The following is a 16,771-nucleotide window of genomic DNA, read 5'->3' as shown; positions in this document are numbered from 1 at the left end:
GCGCTAGATCGTCTCTTATTTAACAAACGAACTAAATGAATGCTCTGCTGGTTAACTGGAGATGTTTTGTTATTGGATCATTCGTGCCGCGAGATGTTTTATAGGGGGCGGTGAAAAAAAGTCAGGCACCGAAAGTTGCGTTCTTATTCGGTCTCGATACTACCGTTTACGTCGGAACCGGTTCTCTATTGGAACCGGGTTTCGGTACCCAATCCTATCCGTGTGCTACATCGACGACTGGCTTATTTTGGCTCAGTCTCTAGAACTAGCAGTTTGGCATCGAGATGTCGTCATTGGCCACATTCAAGCTTGGGGTTGAGACTCAACACGAGGAAGAGCGTGTTGACACTCTCCCAGTGGACTACGTTCCAGGGGGTGGGGTGGGACTCGTCTACGATGCGGGCACGAATGTCTCCTGCACAAATCGAGTTCATCCTGGCCATGGTGACCAGGATAAAGCTAGGCAGCGCCATCACTGTAAAACAGATTCAGAGACTGTTGGGGCTCTGCGTCCAACGTGATATCTTTGGCCTGCTGCCGATAGGGCCCTACAGTGGTGGTTGAAAACCAAGGGGTTTTCCCTGAGGGGAAATCTGTTCCGAATGATCAGAGTAACGTGCAGATGCCTTCGTTCTCTGTCCATATGGAAGAAACCTTGGTTCCTGTCCCTAGGCCCAGTGTGGGGAGCGCCATGTCGCAGGAAAACCGTTTCGACAGACACATCCCTCACTGGCTGGGGCGCGGTCATGGACGGCCGCTTTTCGAGAGGTCTGTGGCAGGACCGGCACCATTCTTGGCATATAAATTGCCTGGAAATGCTGGCGGTCTTCAGGGCTCTGAGGAGCTTCTCCCCAGACCTCAGGGGTCACCACGTTCTGATACGGTCAGACAGTGTGTCGGTGGTCTCCTACTTGATTCATCAGGGGGGTCTGAGATTGCGCCCTCTATCCAGATTGGTGCATCAGATCCTCCTGTGGTCCCAGGGGAAATTGTTATCTCTCAGAGCAATGCACGTCCCAGGGGACCAGAATCAGAGAGCAGACATCCTGTCAAGGCAGGGGCTGAGGCCCGGGGAATGGAGACTTCACACTGAGTTGGTGAAGTCGATATGCGAGAGGTTCGGCCCAGTGGAAGTGGATTTGTTCGCGTCTCGAGGGACGTCCCACTGTCCACTGTGTTTTTCTCTCACCCATCCAGCACCATTGGGGTTGGATGCCATGGTACAGACGTAGCCGAGGCTACGCCTGTACGCTTTTCCCCCCATCGCTCTGCTCCCGGGAGTTTCTTTAGAGGGTCCGTCGAGACAGGATCAGCCTACTTCTAGTAGCCTCGTACTGGCCGGCCCGAGTATGGTTTTCAGACATCAAAGCACTCCTGGCAGGCCAGCCTTGGCAGATCCTTCAGAGGAGGGACCTGCTTCCACAGGCCGGGGGCTCAATATTCACCCTCGACCAGACCTGTGGAAACTTTGGGCCTGGTCCCTGAGGGAGCTCAGTATCTAGAGGCTGGCCTGTCGGCTGGAGTGGTTGAGACCATACTCAGTTCCAGAGCCCCTTCCATGAGGAGATTGTATGACCTAAAGTGGAATGTGTTTCCACTTGGTGTAGAGAGGTGGACCCAGTTAACTGCCCAGTTGGCTTCAGTGCTGGAGCTCCTCCAAGATCGCTTCTCGGCTGTTCTTACCCCGTTCACACTCAAGGTGTACGTGGCTGCCATTGCGGCTTTCCACGCTCCTCTGGGTGATGGGCCTTTGGGGAGACATCAGCTGGTCGTACGTTTCCTCCGTAGGGCTCAGAGGATGAGACCTGCAGCTCGTACCAGAGTTCCCACATGGAACCTGGCAGTGGTTCTTGAAGGGCTGGTCAAGGCCCCCTTCGAACCTCTGGAGTCGGCTGAGGCCAAGAACATTTCCCTCAAGGTAGCCTTTTCATTAGCCATTACTTCTCTGAGGAGAGTAGAAGATCTTCAGGCACTCTCTATATCTCATGGGTGAGGGGCTATCTTAAGGCTATCTTACATCCCAGGCCGGGCTATGTGCCTAAAGTGCCATCTAATGTGACACGGCCTATGGTTCTGCAGGCTTTTCATCCTCCACCTCACGTGACGGCGAATGAAGAAAGACTTTATTTGCTCTGCCCTGTCAGAGCTCTCAAGACTTCTTCATAGCGGAAGTCAGACCAGTTGCTGGTGTGTTTCGGGTCACCCAAGAAGGGGCTTCCCGCATCCAAACAGACCCTCAACAACTGGATCGTTAAGGCTATATCTATGGCCTATCAGGTGGACAGTTTGCCTTCACCTTTGGCCGTGAGGGCTCATTCAACCAGAGGCATGGCATCCTCTCGACTCTACTTTCAGGGGCCCCGATCTAAGAAGTGTGCGAGGCAGCAGGATGGGCCACTCCTCATACTTTGATCAGATTCTGTAGCCTGGACATCCCTTCTACGCCAGACACTCTAGTGCTCTTGTTCTAAGTGTGCCTGTGCGCAGCTCCACACTGGGACAGGCAGGGCTCGTTGTGGCATAGTGGGTACTTGTTCCCAAAGTGTTGTCATCGACGCAGTGCGAGTTCCCTCGAAAGGGAACGTCTCAGATTACGACTGTAACCCTTGTTCCCTGAGAAGGGACACCACGTACCCTGCGTCCCTTCACCACGCCTTCCCCTGCCACTGCGACGCAGTGTCTCGTTCCCTTCTCAGGGAACAAGAGTTACAGTCGTAACCCGAGACGTTTTCTGTTTGTCATTAAAATAGCTGCTCAGGCCTTGAAACAAGACCACAAACATTTCAACAAACTACAACTAGACACATTTTGAAAACACTGAATCTTCTATTGACAATTTTTAACAACTTCATCTGATAATTGTATTGAATATTGATTAGCATTTTTTTTATTATTATTATTTCAGGAAGTAGAATGAAAAGAAATACATTTATTTTTCTGTGTGTGTTTATATGTTATGAATTCTCCCCTTTAAATTTAAAGTTCATGATCAGGTGTGAATGATGGTCTAGGTTATTATGACTTAAGTAAGTAATATAGCCTATATAGTTGCAGTGTTTCAAGCATACAAAATCAGCGTAGTTGCCTGCTATGGCTTTACGTTCACACTGTCCGTCAAAATCCGATTATTTGTGTATCCAATTGGAATCAGATCTAAAATTATTGATGTCCACACTGAATCGCAAATGTTCAGATCTGATTTGTGTGTCCATGCCGCTCTTTCGTTTTTTTGGGAATATCTGCATTGGTTTCTATGGCAATGACATTGTTGGTAGGCATACGTCAAACAACAACAACCGCAACATGGAGAGGTTTGTAAGAGATGCTGTCTTGTTTAAATTTTACAACATGGAAATGTATTGTTTATATAGCCTATATGGTAAAATCTTCAATCTGATGACCCTGACCGCTGCAGAACTCTGGTCAGGAAGTCGATGATATTTTCACCAGCATTCAGTGGGGCAATCACCAAAAGTATAGGTTTTTAATATTTTTTTTATTTTTTTATTATAATTTATTATAAATTGCAAATAAACATTATCATACACAGCACATTTTGTATACTTAGAGATACATTAGATGATACGATTATTTAATTAATATTTAACTAAAAATTGTATTATACTTTATTCCAATGTTTAATAGTGTTAGTTTACAATAACAACACTGGGAAGAGCATGTCTTGCATTAAGTTTCCAAGTTTCAAAGCAATTAAAATTTTCCCTGAATTCTACATAATGGTACATACATTTGTAAATAATTCAAATCATTTTTTTTTACTCCTAAATCCTGACATGAATTGTTCGTGTAGTCATAGATTCTATTTGAGCACTGAATATTCATTGAACATCTCAAAGCAGCACTTCACAGGATTCTTTTGGGCCTGAATGACAATCATATGAGACTAAGGAAAGGAACAGTTTAGAATCCCTTGAAGAATTAAAGGCTTGTTTCTACACATTCATGCTTTAATGGCTTGGCAAATGGATCTCGCTCACTGTGGCTCCACAGAAGCCCAGAAACTGATACCTCTGTGCCAAAGGATGAGGGGTGCTCACCACAGCTTACATAGCACTTAGTGAGAGGCCTTCATGGGTGGAAATCACACCGTCTACGGTTGGCATCCACTGGGGTCTGTCTTGGCAGGACAGTAGGACAGAGATCCAGAGCAGAGATGAGAGGAAAAGGAAGAGGCTACAAATAGCCAATTGTTTTATTAGTTTGAAGCAAAATTTACCTAGCAAGTCCAACAAATTGGTGTTTCTTCTGAAATTTAGTTTGATTTCTTGGTCCAAACCTGAGTTTTATCCTAACTGCCTCGATCTGCCCTGCAGGTTTATATTTTCACCAATTTCAGGGGAGCTACTTCAGAGTTAAAGTTCAAATTAAAGGTTGGTTTAAAATTAAACTACACTACCCTGTTTACCACAGTTTTTCTCAATTGCTTAACATTCTCTAAAGTATAACTGTCACAACTGTTTGCTGGAACATCAGAACTCTATTGCTTGTCTGTAAAATGTACATTTAAAATTGAATTAATGCTTCAAAACCTAGTTACTGTTTTAGTAAATTGGCCAATGCCAATGAGTTTTTGTCATAGTGTGAGCCCGCACCAATGCACCATCATAATGAAATGACATAAACATCCAAGTTGATTGTACTTAATTTAAGGCAGCAACTTTTTTTTTTACAGTGTAAAAAAAAAAATCGGCAAACTCCATGCTTCCGAACATGATTGGTAAGATTGTGATGTAATTACAATGGCAGGTCGCTTGCCAATTTAGCAGACATAACAATCATTCCATGTCAGATATTTATATAATATATGCATGTTTAGAAGTTGCAAAGAGTTTGACAAATTCACTGAGAATCAACTCACCACTTTTGTTCAACAATGTGCATTTAGTCATTGTGCAAATTGTAGACAACTTACTCTTTTGCACACATGCCAAAACATATTGTTTTGAGAACAACAAACTAATTGTTCAGAGATCTGAACTTATTGTTTTAAGAGAAAATACAATTGAGAAAAACTAGGCTATAAAGAAGTAGGATAACAGTTTAGAACGTTGAAGCTATTTTAAAGGACAATTAAGGGATAAGCATGATATGACATAAACTAGTTTAATGTATATTTATAATTTGATGCAAATCATAATGTCAAAGATTGCGAAAGTAAGATGTCCGCAGAGGGAAGAATCGTGCATACGATCTACAGCATACATGTATAGAGAGAGAAGATAATACCCGGGTCATTCCTGGGATTCGGTAATATTTCAGTCCCCTAGATTTTTGAAAGTGGTGGTTCACCAAAATGAAATGTTAAAAGCTTTTCACAATACTTTGGTATGTCCTTTATAATGAATACAAATAATTATTGCATTTAAATAATTGTAATCATTAAAAAAAATCTTATTTCTGTCTTACAGCAAGCATTTTGTCATGTCCCTGAGGTTCTTTGCTGAATTTGTACTTGGAAAATAATTAATAAAATGTGCACAGTGTCTATAATTTTCGGCAATAATGCAAGTATTTGTGTTCTTTGCAAAAAAAAAAAAAAAAAAAAGCAAGATATTTGATTAAAAAAAAAACGTATAAAGTTACGTCCCTCAGTCTGAACTCAACCCCGTCACGCCAACCATTCTCCGCCCATAAGAATTTAGACTCCACCCATATGTGACATCATTCACAGGAAGTTGCATCATTCAGCTCTCTTCAACAGCATGGTGCAGAAGAAGATGAGTGATATCACACTTTTTATTCATTTTTTGAGGTGTATTATAGTCAGGGAGGGTACTGTCAAGCTTAACTTAACAACTCAACCCCATCACATACAATTAAGATGGAAAATGATGACTTTTCAAAATTTTATTTTAATCCATAAAAATCTAAAATATACTTATTTCATTGGCTGCCATGTGTCCCACTCTTCTACACCACATTAAGAGCAGTGGCCATTTTGAGCAAAAAAAACTCAACCCCATCACACTCAACCCCGTCACATATGTCATTGTTTCGGGGTTGTAAACTTTGTGACAGGGTTGAGTTATTCATTTAATTGAATCAATGATTTAAATTTAGAAATTTAATTTCAGTAAATAAATTATTACCAAAATCATAACTAATAAGTTGAGAGTAGAAAATTAGTTTAGAGCATGTACCATGCCATACCATCTTCTTCCGCTTCTCCGGGGCCGGGTCGCGGGGGTAGCAGTCTAAGCAGAGATGCCCAGACTTCCCTCTCCCTAGACACTTCCTCTAGCTCTTCCGGGGGCACACCGAGGCGTTCCCAGGCCAGCCGGGAGACTCCTCCCAGTGGGATGCGCCAGGAACACCTTCCCGGGAAGGCGTCCAGGAGGCATCCGGAACAGATGCCCGAGCCACCTCAGCTGGCCCCTCTCGATGTGGAGGAGCAGCGGCTCTACTCTGAGCTCCTCCCAAGTGACCGAGCTTCTCACCCTATCTCTAAGGGATCGCCCAGCCACCCTGCAGAGAAAGCTCATTTCGGCCGCCTGTATCCGGGATCTTATCCTTTCGGTCATGACCCAAAGCTCATGACCATAGGTGAGAGTAGGAACGTAGATTGACCGGTAAATCGAGAGCTTCGCCTTGCGGCTCAGCTCTTTCTTCACCATGACAGACCGGTACATCGACCGCATTACTGCAGAAGCTGCACCGATCCGTCTGTCAATCTCCCATTCCATCCTTCCCTCACTCGTGAACAAGACCCCAAGATACTTAAACTCCTCCACTTGAGGCAGGAACTCTCCACCAACCTGAAGTGGGCAAGCCACCCTTTTCCGACTGAGAACCATGGCCTCGGATTTGGAGATGCTGATTCTCATCCCAGCCGCTTCACACTCGGCTGCAAACCGTCCCAGTGCATGCTGAAGGTCCTGGTCTGAAGGGGCCAACACGACAACATCCTCCGCAAAGAGCAGAGATGAAATCGTGTTGTCCCCAACCTGACACCCTCCGGCCCCTGGCTGCGCCTAGAAATTCTGTCCATAAAAATTATGAACAGAACCGGCGACAAAGGGCAGCCCTGCCGGAGTCCAACATGCACCGGGAACAAGTCTGACTTACTGCCGGCAATGCGAACCAAGCTCCTGCTTTGGTCGTACAGGGACCGGACAGCCCTTAGCAAAGGACCCCGGACCCCATACTCCCGGAGCACCCTCCACAGGCCGCCGCGAGGGACACAGTCGAATGCCTTCTCCAAATCCACAAAGCACATGTGGACTGGTTGGGCAAACTCCCATGAACCCTCCAGCATCATGGAGAGGGTATAGAGCTGGTCCAGTGTTCCACGGCCTGGGCGAAAACCGCACTGTTCCTCCTGAATCCGAGGTTCTACTATCGGCCGTATTCTCCTCTCCAGTACCCTGGCATAGACTTTCCCAGGGAGGCTGAGAAGTGTGATCCCCCTGTAGTTGGAACACACCCTCCGGTCCCCTTTCTTAAAAAGAGGGACCACCACCCCGGTCTGCCATCCCAGAGGCACTGTCCCTGACCGCCACGTGATGCTGCAGAGGCGTGTCAGCCAAGACAGCCCCACAACATCCAGAGACTTGAGGTACTCAGGGCGGATCTCATCCACCCCCAGTGCCTTGCCACCGAGGAGCTTCTTGACTACCTCTGTGACTTCAGCTTGGGTGATAGACGAGTCCACCTCTGAGCCCTCAGCCTCTGCTTCCTTAATGGAAGACGTGACGGCGGGATTGAGGAGATCCTCGAAGTATTCCTCCCACCGTCCGACGACATCCCCAGTTGAGGTCAACAGCGGCCCACCTCCACTGTAGACAGTGTTGGTAGGGCACTGCTTCCCTCTCCTGAGGCGCCGGACGGTTTGCCAGAATCTCTACGAGGCCAGCCGGAAGAGATTGGCCTTCAAATCTGCCGTTATCTGCGGCAGTTTTGTTTTATGTTCCAGCACTGAGGAATGTTTTAGACACTAGTGAATTGACCTATACGCTGATTTCACGCAGCCGCCATTTTTAAATCGAAAGTGAGGCTCCGGTGGGAAGAACCCCGGAAGTAAAGATAAACAACAATGCCTTGGATTACCAACCTGAAGCTGCTGCCGCGATTTACACTATTGGATGTTAATATTCAATATAGGATATGTATATAGTTCATTCCTGCTTCTGTTTTAACATTCTGAATTATATATAAAAAATTTATTTTATTTATAAATTAATTTCACTGTATATAGTCTAAAGTATGAAAGAAATGTATGTACATTTTTAGAATTGACACAACATCATTAAACACAACAATACGCCATCGCATTCACGACTCTCCTGTGATTAAAGGCGACACTTCCGGTTTTCTTCCCACCGGAGCCTCGCTTTCGATTTCAAAATAACGGCTGCGTGAAATCAGCGTATTGTGACCATTTGATAAAAGGTTCTGTTTGGTCATCTATTTTTGTTTTTTCTTACCAAAAATATTTGAAAGTTACTAACGACCGTACTGTCTGCAGTAGTTTTCTTTGTTTAAATTCTCACTGCAGTTCAGATAATAAAGTAAAAACTAAAAAACTAAATATGACTATGTCTTTATTACATGGTTCCCTAAAATAAAATAGTGTTTTGTTTGAGTCTCAAAGAGGGATTTTCGTATTAAACAAATACAAATAAAAAGTAGGCCAATGTGTCCTTTCAACCCTGTTACAGTATTCAACCCCATCACAGTATTCTCAATCCTGTCACATTAATATTTTTGGGAAATAAAATAAGGAAGACAATTAAAAATTAAAGCATTTCTTGCTGATTACCACCCGACATGTTAAAGGTGGTATCAGTGATTTCAGGCCCAAAAATATTTTTATCACATTCATCTAATCTTTCCTAACGATCCGCAAGCTGCCCGCCTCATAAGCATGCTGTCAAAAAAACGCGTCTCTGTAGGCAGCCTAGGCTCTGAGATCTGCACACAAAAACAAATGGTTTAGCCAAACACTCAAAACCAAAACAAATAGTGTTCCAACCAATCACCGACAGGGGGAGGGTGCTGTGAGGTTTTGTGCTCGGCTGCACGCGAAGTCAGAGCTGAAGAAAAAGCTGGCTCAAAACCTCACAACACCCTCCCCCTGTCAGTGATTGGTTGGAACACTATTTGTTTTGGTTTTGAGTGTTTGGCTAAACCATTTGTTTTTGTGTGCAGATCTCAGAGCCTAGGCTGCCTACAGAGACGCGTTTTTTTGATGGCATGCTTATGGGGCGGGCAGCTAGCGGATCGTTAGGAAAGATTAGATGAATGTGCTAAAAATATTTTTGGGCCTGAAATCACTGATACCACCTTTAAGGGCTAACACAGTAAAATTGTGGTTTTAGTGAAACATCTAAATTACATTTTTTCTTACTAAAATAAAGAGACCACGGACAAACAATTTGGATATTTGTAACTTCCATCACATACAAATGTGAAAATTATCATAAATGTTACATTTGAAGTCATTGAATTGGTATGAGGGACACATGAGCGGTAGGTAGATGTTTGTTTTATAACAAGTTTTGTGTAAAATCCTGTTTAAACTAATTCAATTTTGTCCGTTACGGGGTTGAGAATAAAAGGTGTACACATCTGAAAAAAACCCTGAAAATAATAAAAAGTCTTTAATGCCTGAGATGGGAAAATATGATTTTTTGAAGGTTTGATATGTGCCTAATAATGTGGGGTATTTAGAAATGTAATCATATGTAGTTCAAAAATTAAAAAAGTCCAAGTTGAAATATTACCGAATCCCAGGAATGACCCACCCACGTTTCAGTGTTATGTCTGAGGATAAATCGTCTCGTTTCGTTCCACGCTGCTCGTCGTGGAGGCGGGAAGCTCTGGGAGCGAGACAGCGAGTGTTTGACGGAAACAGACAGCTCCAGAGGGAGATGTGAGTAATTCACAGGAAGAGCAATGAGAGGATAAGGGAAGGTGTGCAAATTGGGTAGGTTTACTGCGCGAGGCAGGAGCTGTTGACAGTCATCAAGCCTGTCTCAAAGAGCTGAGGGAAAACAACGTTAAAGTGCTCAGTCTCCTGTGATCGAATACACATAAATCTCAGGCTATTTTCATTCTTAGGTGTAGCTATTGGATGTCAGTGTTTGTCGTGTATAGCATAGCCTACATACATTATACATTACACTATCAGACATTATTCTAGGCTACAAGTTGTCTAAACTCCAAATGTAATTGAGTATAATTAAACTGATTAACATAAAAGTTTAACAAATTATTATAATGAATAATCCCAAAAAAATGTATAGTCTTTACTTGGATATTTAAAAATAATTTTGTGATCCACTGGAAAAATATATTTTTTTGAAGGTCATGATTAATATATAAAAATAAATAATATAATAATTATTTTTAAAAATATGATATTTTGTGGATCCTGACACTATAAACTAATGTTGTACGAAATGTTATAAGCAAAAGAAAATAACATATTGCTGGTTTTAAAGGACATGATTAATAAATAATATTATAATTATTTGAAAACAAATACAATATCATTTTGTGGATCCTGACAGGTCACTAGCTTGGTAAAACCCCATAATCCTCATATATTCAACCTCATGTCCACATTGAATTAAGTGAAGGTGACAAACAATTTAAAATTTACATAGAAGGTCAGGAACAGCACTCTCGATTAAAATGCATCCATGAAAAAAAAAAAAATCACTGTTAAAACGCAGTTGAGCATAAATTACCTGATACTAGCACAGCTTGTTTGAAGAATCAATAAATGGATGAGACGAGAGTGCGCTATGCTACTGTGCGTCTATTTATAGTAGCCTACACGCAGACATAAATATTACGCTACCCCACAGACTTATGGGAAGTGTAGTCCCGGACTCATCCATCTCACTGTTACACTTATACCGGGTCCTAAAGCAAAACTTTGGAGAATAATTTCAGTGCTCAATACTCACCAAACGGTCCCTTACGGTACATTTACACGACAACAATGTATTAAATGGAAACGTTTTTCCTTTGCGCTATTTGCGTAGAGACGACAACGTTGTCAAAACGATCACCCTTCACACGGATCCGCGAAAACGATAAAAAAAATTAAAAACTGTATTATGCTGCCAGGCCAGTAGTTGGCGATGTCACTTTGTAAAATAAAATTGATCATCTCCATGTAAACTACAAAAATGCAAATTTGTGAAAACTGTGACATCATGCGCAACATTGTCATCTGTACGCGAAAAACGAAAGGGAAAAACGTTTCAGTTTTTAGTACATCGTTGTTGTAAACGTACCCTGAAACTAAACAAGACAGTGAGAACTAAACATGACTTTGACAAAACGATTGTTAAATGAAAATAAGCAGGAAAAAACATACACTGGAAAAATAAAATCTTACAGGTTTTGAAGGACATGATTAATAAATAATAAATAATATAATAATGTTTTTTTGTCTTGACAAGCACGGTCACTATTAACTACTGAAAAAGAGTAAAATAAATCAAATGCTGCTTGCCTGGAAAATAACATCTTGCAGGTTTGGAATGATCTTTTTGGCTGAACTATTCCTTGACAGTAAATGCAGTGTAGCTTCTATGTAAAGATCGGTCTGAAGGAGAATATAATGAGGGGAGATGGTGGACAGTCCAGTTGTAGGTTGTCAGATGGTCATTCAGCGGTCTGACAGCTTGTGGGAAGATACTGCTTTATTTGGATCACTTTGACCTCAATGCTGCACTTACACTTCATTGTATTCTTATATTGATAAACAATTTTATCTCCATACATTTTGTATATAAAAAGTAGTGAACCACGATTAAATATAAACACACATACAGCATTTTGTGCCCACACATATAATGTAAAAACAGACATGTGGAGGCATATGGGTGTAGTCGAACTCTGTTTTGAACTAAACAATCAAACCAAATGTGTTTGACTTGTCTATGAAGGTGTAGCATATAGTTTCACTATCTTTGGCTGAGTCTTTGCTTAGCCTAACCCATCAGAAGTCTAAACACAGCTGCACATCTGCATGAAAAAGCACAAGAGCGTGCAAAATGTTGGCTTATGCAGCTTCCCTTCAGTCACTGAGATTTGACCTTCTCACGAAACTAATTACAGGAGTGATTTTCCCAGAACTGAGAAGGGAAAAAACTTCAATCATTCATAATCACACTCTCTGTAATTAAAGTTATCGAGACACACACAGCTCCAAAAAATATACACAAGACACACACCAGGTTTTTCCCATTTCCATTGAAGCAAGTTGTTGCCATAACCATAAGTAGCAGCATGATATAGCAGATTTAAAAAACAGAAAGTATTGCTAATATTATTTGACGGTTTTGTTTTAGTCTGCTAAATTAATCTGCAAGAGAAGGTAGGCTACAGCAAGTTACATATGCACACACACTATATATGTTATATATATATATATATATATATATATATATATATATACACTGAAAAAAATGATTATGGCCCCAATTAAATTAAGCATAATGAAATTTTGCTCATTTAAATTTAGTTGTTGATTTTAATTTTTAAAAAAATCAGTGGTTTATGAGAATGACATGCATTTTGAATCTAGCTATGTGAATTAATTAAAGTCACTTAAAAAAAAATAAGTTGGTTCTTTGCGCATGCGCACATCTTTGGCGCCTTTCCAGTCAGCTTCTTCAAGTAGTGCAAGAGTCGGAGTTGAATTTTTTTGGAGGTGGAGTTTTTTCATTCCATTTGCACAGTAAGTAATAATTCTTATTATATATCACTGTTTATTACAATACATAGTTTGTTGGTTGTATAAAGAGTATAAAATGCTCTGGTTCAGATTCAGAACATGTAAAGTTAACGTTATAGCAGCTAGACAAAAACACACAGCGACCGTCACATACTTTGCGCGCGCACACCATAATTGTTCAAATATTACTGATTTTATGTCACGGTATGTACTTTTAAGATATTTTAGGCGAGAATGTAGTTTTATAAACTTCAAATATGGTCTTTGTTTATAAAGATAGCTCCTAAAAATTGTTCAACGTTTTCTGAGCTCCAGACCGTCATCCTCCGAACAGACTGTTTACGTTAACGTTAACTTATACACCCGGTTAATCTGGTTATACCTAAGTCCTTAAAGAATTTGCTGCGGCTTCTAATGTGTCTTTGGTGGTTACACGTGAGATATAAATCGTTCTGGACGGGTAATATTTGATCTATTATTTCTTTTAGAGCAGCTGGGTGTTTTTAGCCGAGCGCCTGGCGTTTTCAGTGGCTGAAAAAGACTTTGGTGAACTCGCGGCGCAAACACGTCAATTTAGCGTGTGCTTACATAGAAAAACTATGGAGTGGAAAACGACTTCTGTGGGAAAGGCCTCTAAGTTAATCGTTATACGGTTTGCATGTTACCGAAAAATTAAAACTTCAGTTAGCGATTATGGGTTTTTGAAGCAATGAGGGGGAGATTGTGTTTCTGCTTCCTTGTAAGTTACTTTGTCAGTCAACGACTGTGTGTGCTGTAGTATTTTATAATATGTGGATAATTTCATATTGGTAAAGTTCAAAATATAGCATTGGATTTCTGAATCTTTCAGTGACACAAGTTAACAATAGGGATCCTGTAAATATGTACCTGTAATTATGATCCTGTGATTTAAGCAAACATCTTTACTACTGAAACATCTCCTATTTTCGCTAGTTTTATTGTGTGGTTCAGTTCAGTATATATCTTGAACCAACAATAATAATCATTGTGTGCTTGCTTTCATTTGAGGTGCTGTCTGCGCATGCGTGACACTGAGGTTCCAGTAAGTAATGTTTCATTATGGAGCATCATTCATTACAGTTAACAATCTATTGACTGGTTAAAGAAAATAGTGGTTATGAAGCATAATATAATATGCTCAACGCTAAAGCATTTACATTTGGTTACATTATGCTTTTTTAATCTTTACTACTGACTGAGACAACCCCTAGTTTCACTAGCTTTAATGGTGTGGTATGAAAATGTATCCAGATTCCAGAACAAACAATAATAATCATTTTGTGCTTGCATGCTTTCATTTGAGGTGCTGTCTGCGCATGAGTGACGCAGAGATTCCAGGTTCACGTTTTCAGTCCAGTCCCAGAGTTTTTTTCAAACGATTTGCACAGTAAGTAATGTTTCATTATGAAGCATCATTCATTACAGTAAACAATCTGTTTACTGGTTAAGGATGTGTTTTTTTTTTTGTACCTTAGGTCGACATTGGATGTTAAGTTGCTGGAGTTTTATTATTCCAACACTTTGCACAGTAAGTAATTTTATATTATTATAAATTAAAATTATAATAATTATAATATAACAATTTTATTATTATCATCACTCATAGTAGGGGTCTTAAAGGGGTCATGAACTGCATTATTTTGTTTTATAAATGTTGCAAAGGTCCACTTGCAATGTCAGTATGATTTTACTTCAAAAATTGCCATAATTTAGAAATAAAATCAGTTTTTCCTTCCCTGATTCTAGCCCTCTGATTTGAACGCTTTGCTGTGAGGCTTAAGTGTAAACGGAAGCAAAAAAACTAAATGTAATGTCCGCACACTGATATAACGGCTCCTTAGACATCAGACATTACGTTTAGTTTTTTGCTTCAGTTTGCCTCCTTTGTCCTGCACCTGAGCCCAGTTTGGGTTTGAGGAACTTGCACACCTATTTTGTATTATTGACTTAAGTGAAAGCACCCACTGATTGCCTAACAAGCTATTGCATATTGCATTTTTCTTCAATATCGTGCAAGCCTAACGATGAGCATTGTAGCCGATCACAGACATTATGAGAGTGTGAATGCTGTGATCTAGTCATTGCAACTTGATTTTTGCGCTCACAAAGGATTTCATCATAACTAACAGTGCAAACACAATGTAAATAAAAGGTTAGTTGATTATAATGGGACATTTGGCAAGAGTCCAGATTCAGAACTCACCTAAAACTTGCGCTAATCAGTTTAAATAACAGATTGTTTTCATGCTACTACCTGGCACTGCACATTATTTTGCACTCTTCAAAGGCATGTTTATTGCTTAGTTGCTCAATCCAGTGTTAGCGTCAAGCATGTTATTTACCTACTACTTTTCATGCGCAAATCAGTTTTAGCAGGGCCACAGTGGTAATGATGTAGTAGGCGTTGATCTTCTGCGGTCTTCTCGAGACGGTCTTTCACCGATAAATAGGTACCGGTATACTCCCAAACTAGTTGTTTTCTGAGCTTAGTTAATAACAATAAAAGCTGTTACAATTATAGACAAACGCAATGTGCTTAAGATACCAGCACAAACACTATATAATGTATGAATTTTGTAAATGACTACCTAAATGATCCACAACTGTTTTGTGTGTGTGTGTGACAATTATTTGCCTTTTTTGTCCAGAGCTGTTAAACTGCCCACTGTTCTTCAGAAAAATCCTGCAGCTCTTGCAGATTCTTTGCTTTTCCAGCATATTCTATTTATATTTAAAAAAAATTAAAACATCTTACTGTTTTAATAATTATATATATATGTTGTGGTCCTAATTTCCTTTTATTGTATAGACTTTTCAAACAGTTATGAATCAAAAACCATTTCTAATAACAGTTTCTTGTCATTTAAATATAGGACACTCAAAGAAATTAGTTCTTGGAAGACCTGGCAAACATCACCATGGGCATCACCGTGATTAAAAAGGAAAGGGGAGTTCTTGGAGAGTATGATGACATCGGCATTGTTATTGAAGGAGAAATGATTCTGGAGCAGATTAAATCTTTTGCACAAGCCTGTGCAATGATGCTGGGTGCAATCTATGCATTTGATTTGGCATACCCAAAAGAACTCAAGTACTATTTTGAATTTGTTCAGAAAGTCATTCTGCAGATGGATTCTGAAAGGCTGTCCTCCAAAATTTCAAAGACTGAAAAACAGTGTAATGCTGTAATCATTTTGCAACATGCATGAGTGTTCAGCCTCATGAAATTTGTTGCATGAAATGTGAGAACTTTGTTTTTAGGAGTTGTACAGTTTTATTGATTCACAAACAATGTGCTGTTGCCTGTTTCCACATGTGATGTATTTTTTATGTTTATGAATATGCAATGTTATTTGTTGGCACTTTTTTTCAACATTTGAGCTTTTGGCACTGTTTTAATGATTCAAAAACAAATGTATTGTGGCCTATTCCCACTTATGATTTTTTTTTTTTTTTATTCACAAAGAAAAGGACTTATTAAACGTTCACTACATTTGATGGCAGTCATTAAAGATAAGTTTAAAATATTAAAGTAATTTCTCTGTGTATTTGAAAGCCATTTAATAACCTCATACTGTCAATTAAATACCTCTAGACGTTTAACGGTTAAGATTTAGCTTAATAATTTTGACTACTCAATAAAAATAAATAAATAATTTAAGTAGAAGTAAGATGATTAAACGGGTGGAATTACAAAAAAAAATTGATTAAATTCAACTAAATGAGTTTAGTAGAAGTAACATGATTAAATAGGGGTGGAATTACAAAAAATAATTATACTAAGGTAACTAAATAAAATTGATTAAGTCCAACTTAATTGATTGTACCTACATTTAAACAAATGCATTGCGTGGAACCACTTACGATAAAAAAATTGAGTAAATTCAATGAATCATTTTTTTCAGTGTATATATATATATATATATATATATAACACTTTGCAAAGGGTCAAATGTTTTGAATATCCTTCAGAAATCATTCTAATATGCTGATTTGCTGCTCAAGAAACATTTCTTAATATTATCAATGTTGAAA

At 40.0% G+C, this 16,771-nt stretch overlaps 1 long non-coding RNA gene across 1 annotated transcript; it reads left to right on the top strand.

Annotated features, from left to right (window-relative positions):
- Positions 1-13,710: 13,710 nt before the first annotated feature.
- On the top strand, positions 13,711-16,326 carry LOC309493419. The gene is made up of 4 exons (XR_014203914.1): positions 13,711-13,778; positions 14,040-14,123; positions 14,212-14,264; positions 15,610-16,326. It is a non-coding gene; the product is annotated as an uncharacterized lncRNA (long non-coding RNA).
- Positions 16,327-16,771: the final 445 nt, after the last annotated feature.

This window comes from Leuciscus leuciscus (assembly GCF_965113295.1).
Source record: "Leuciscus leuciscus genome assembly, chromosome: 2".
Taxonomy (NCBI): Eukaryota; Metazoa; Chordata; class Actinopteri; order Cypriniformes; family Leuciscidae; genus Leuciscus; species Leuciscus leuciscus.
This window is presented reverse-complemented; position numbering and strand designations above follow the sequence as displayed.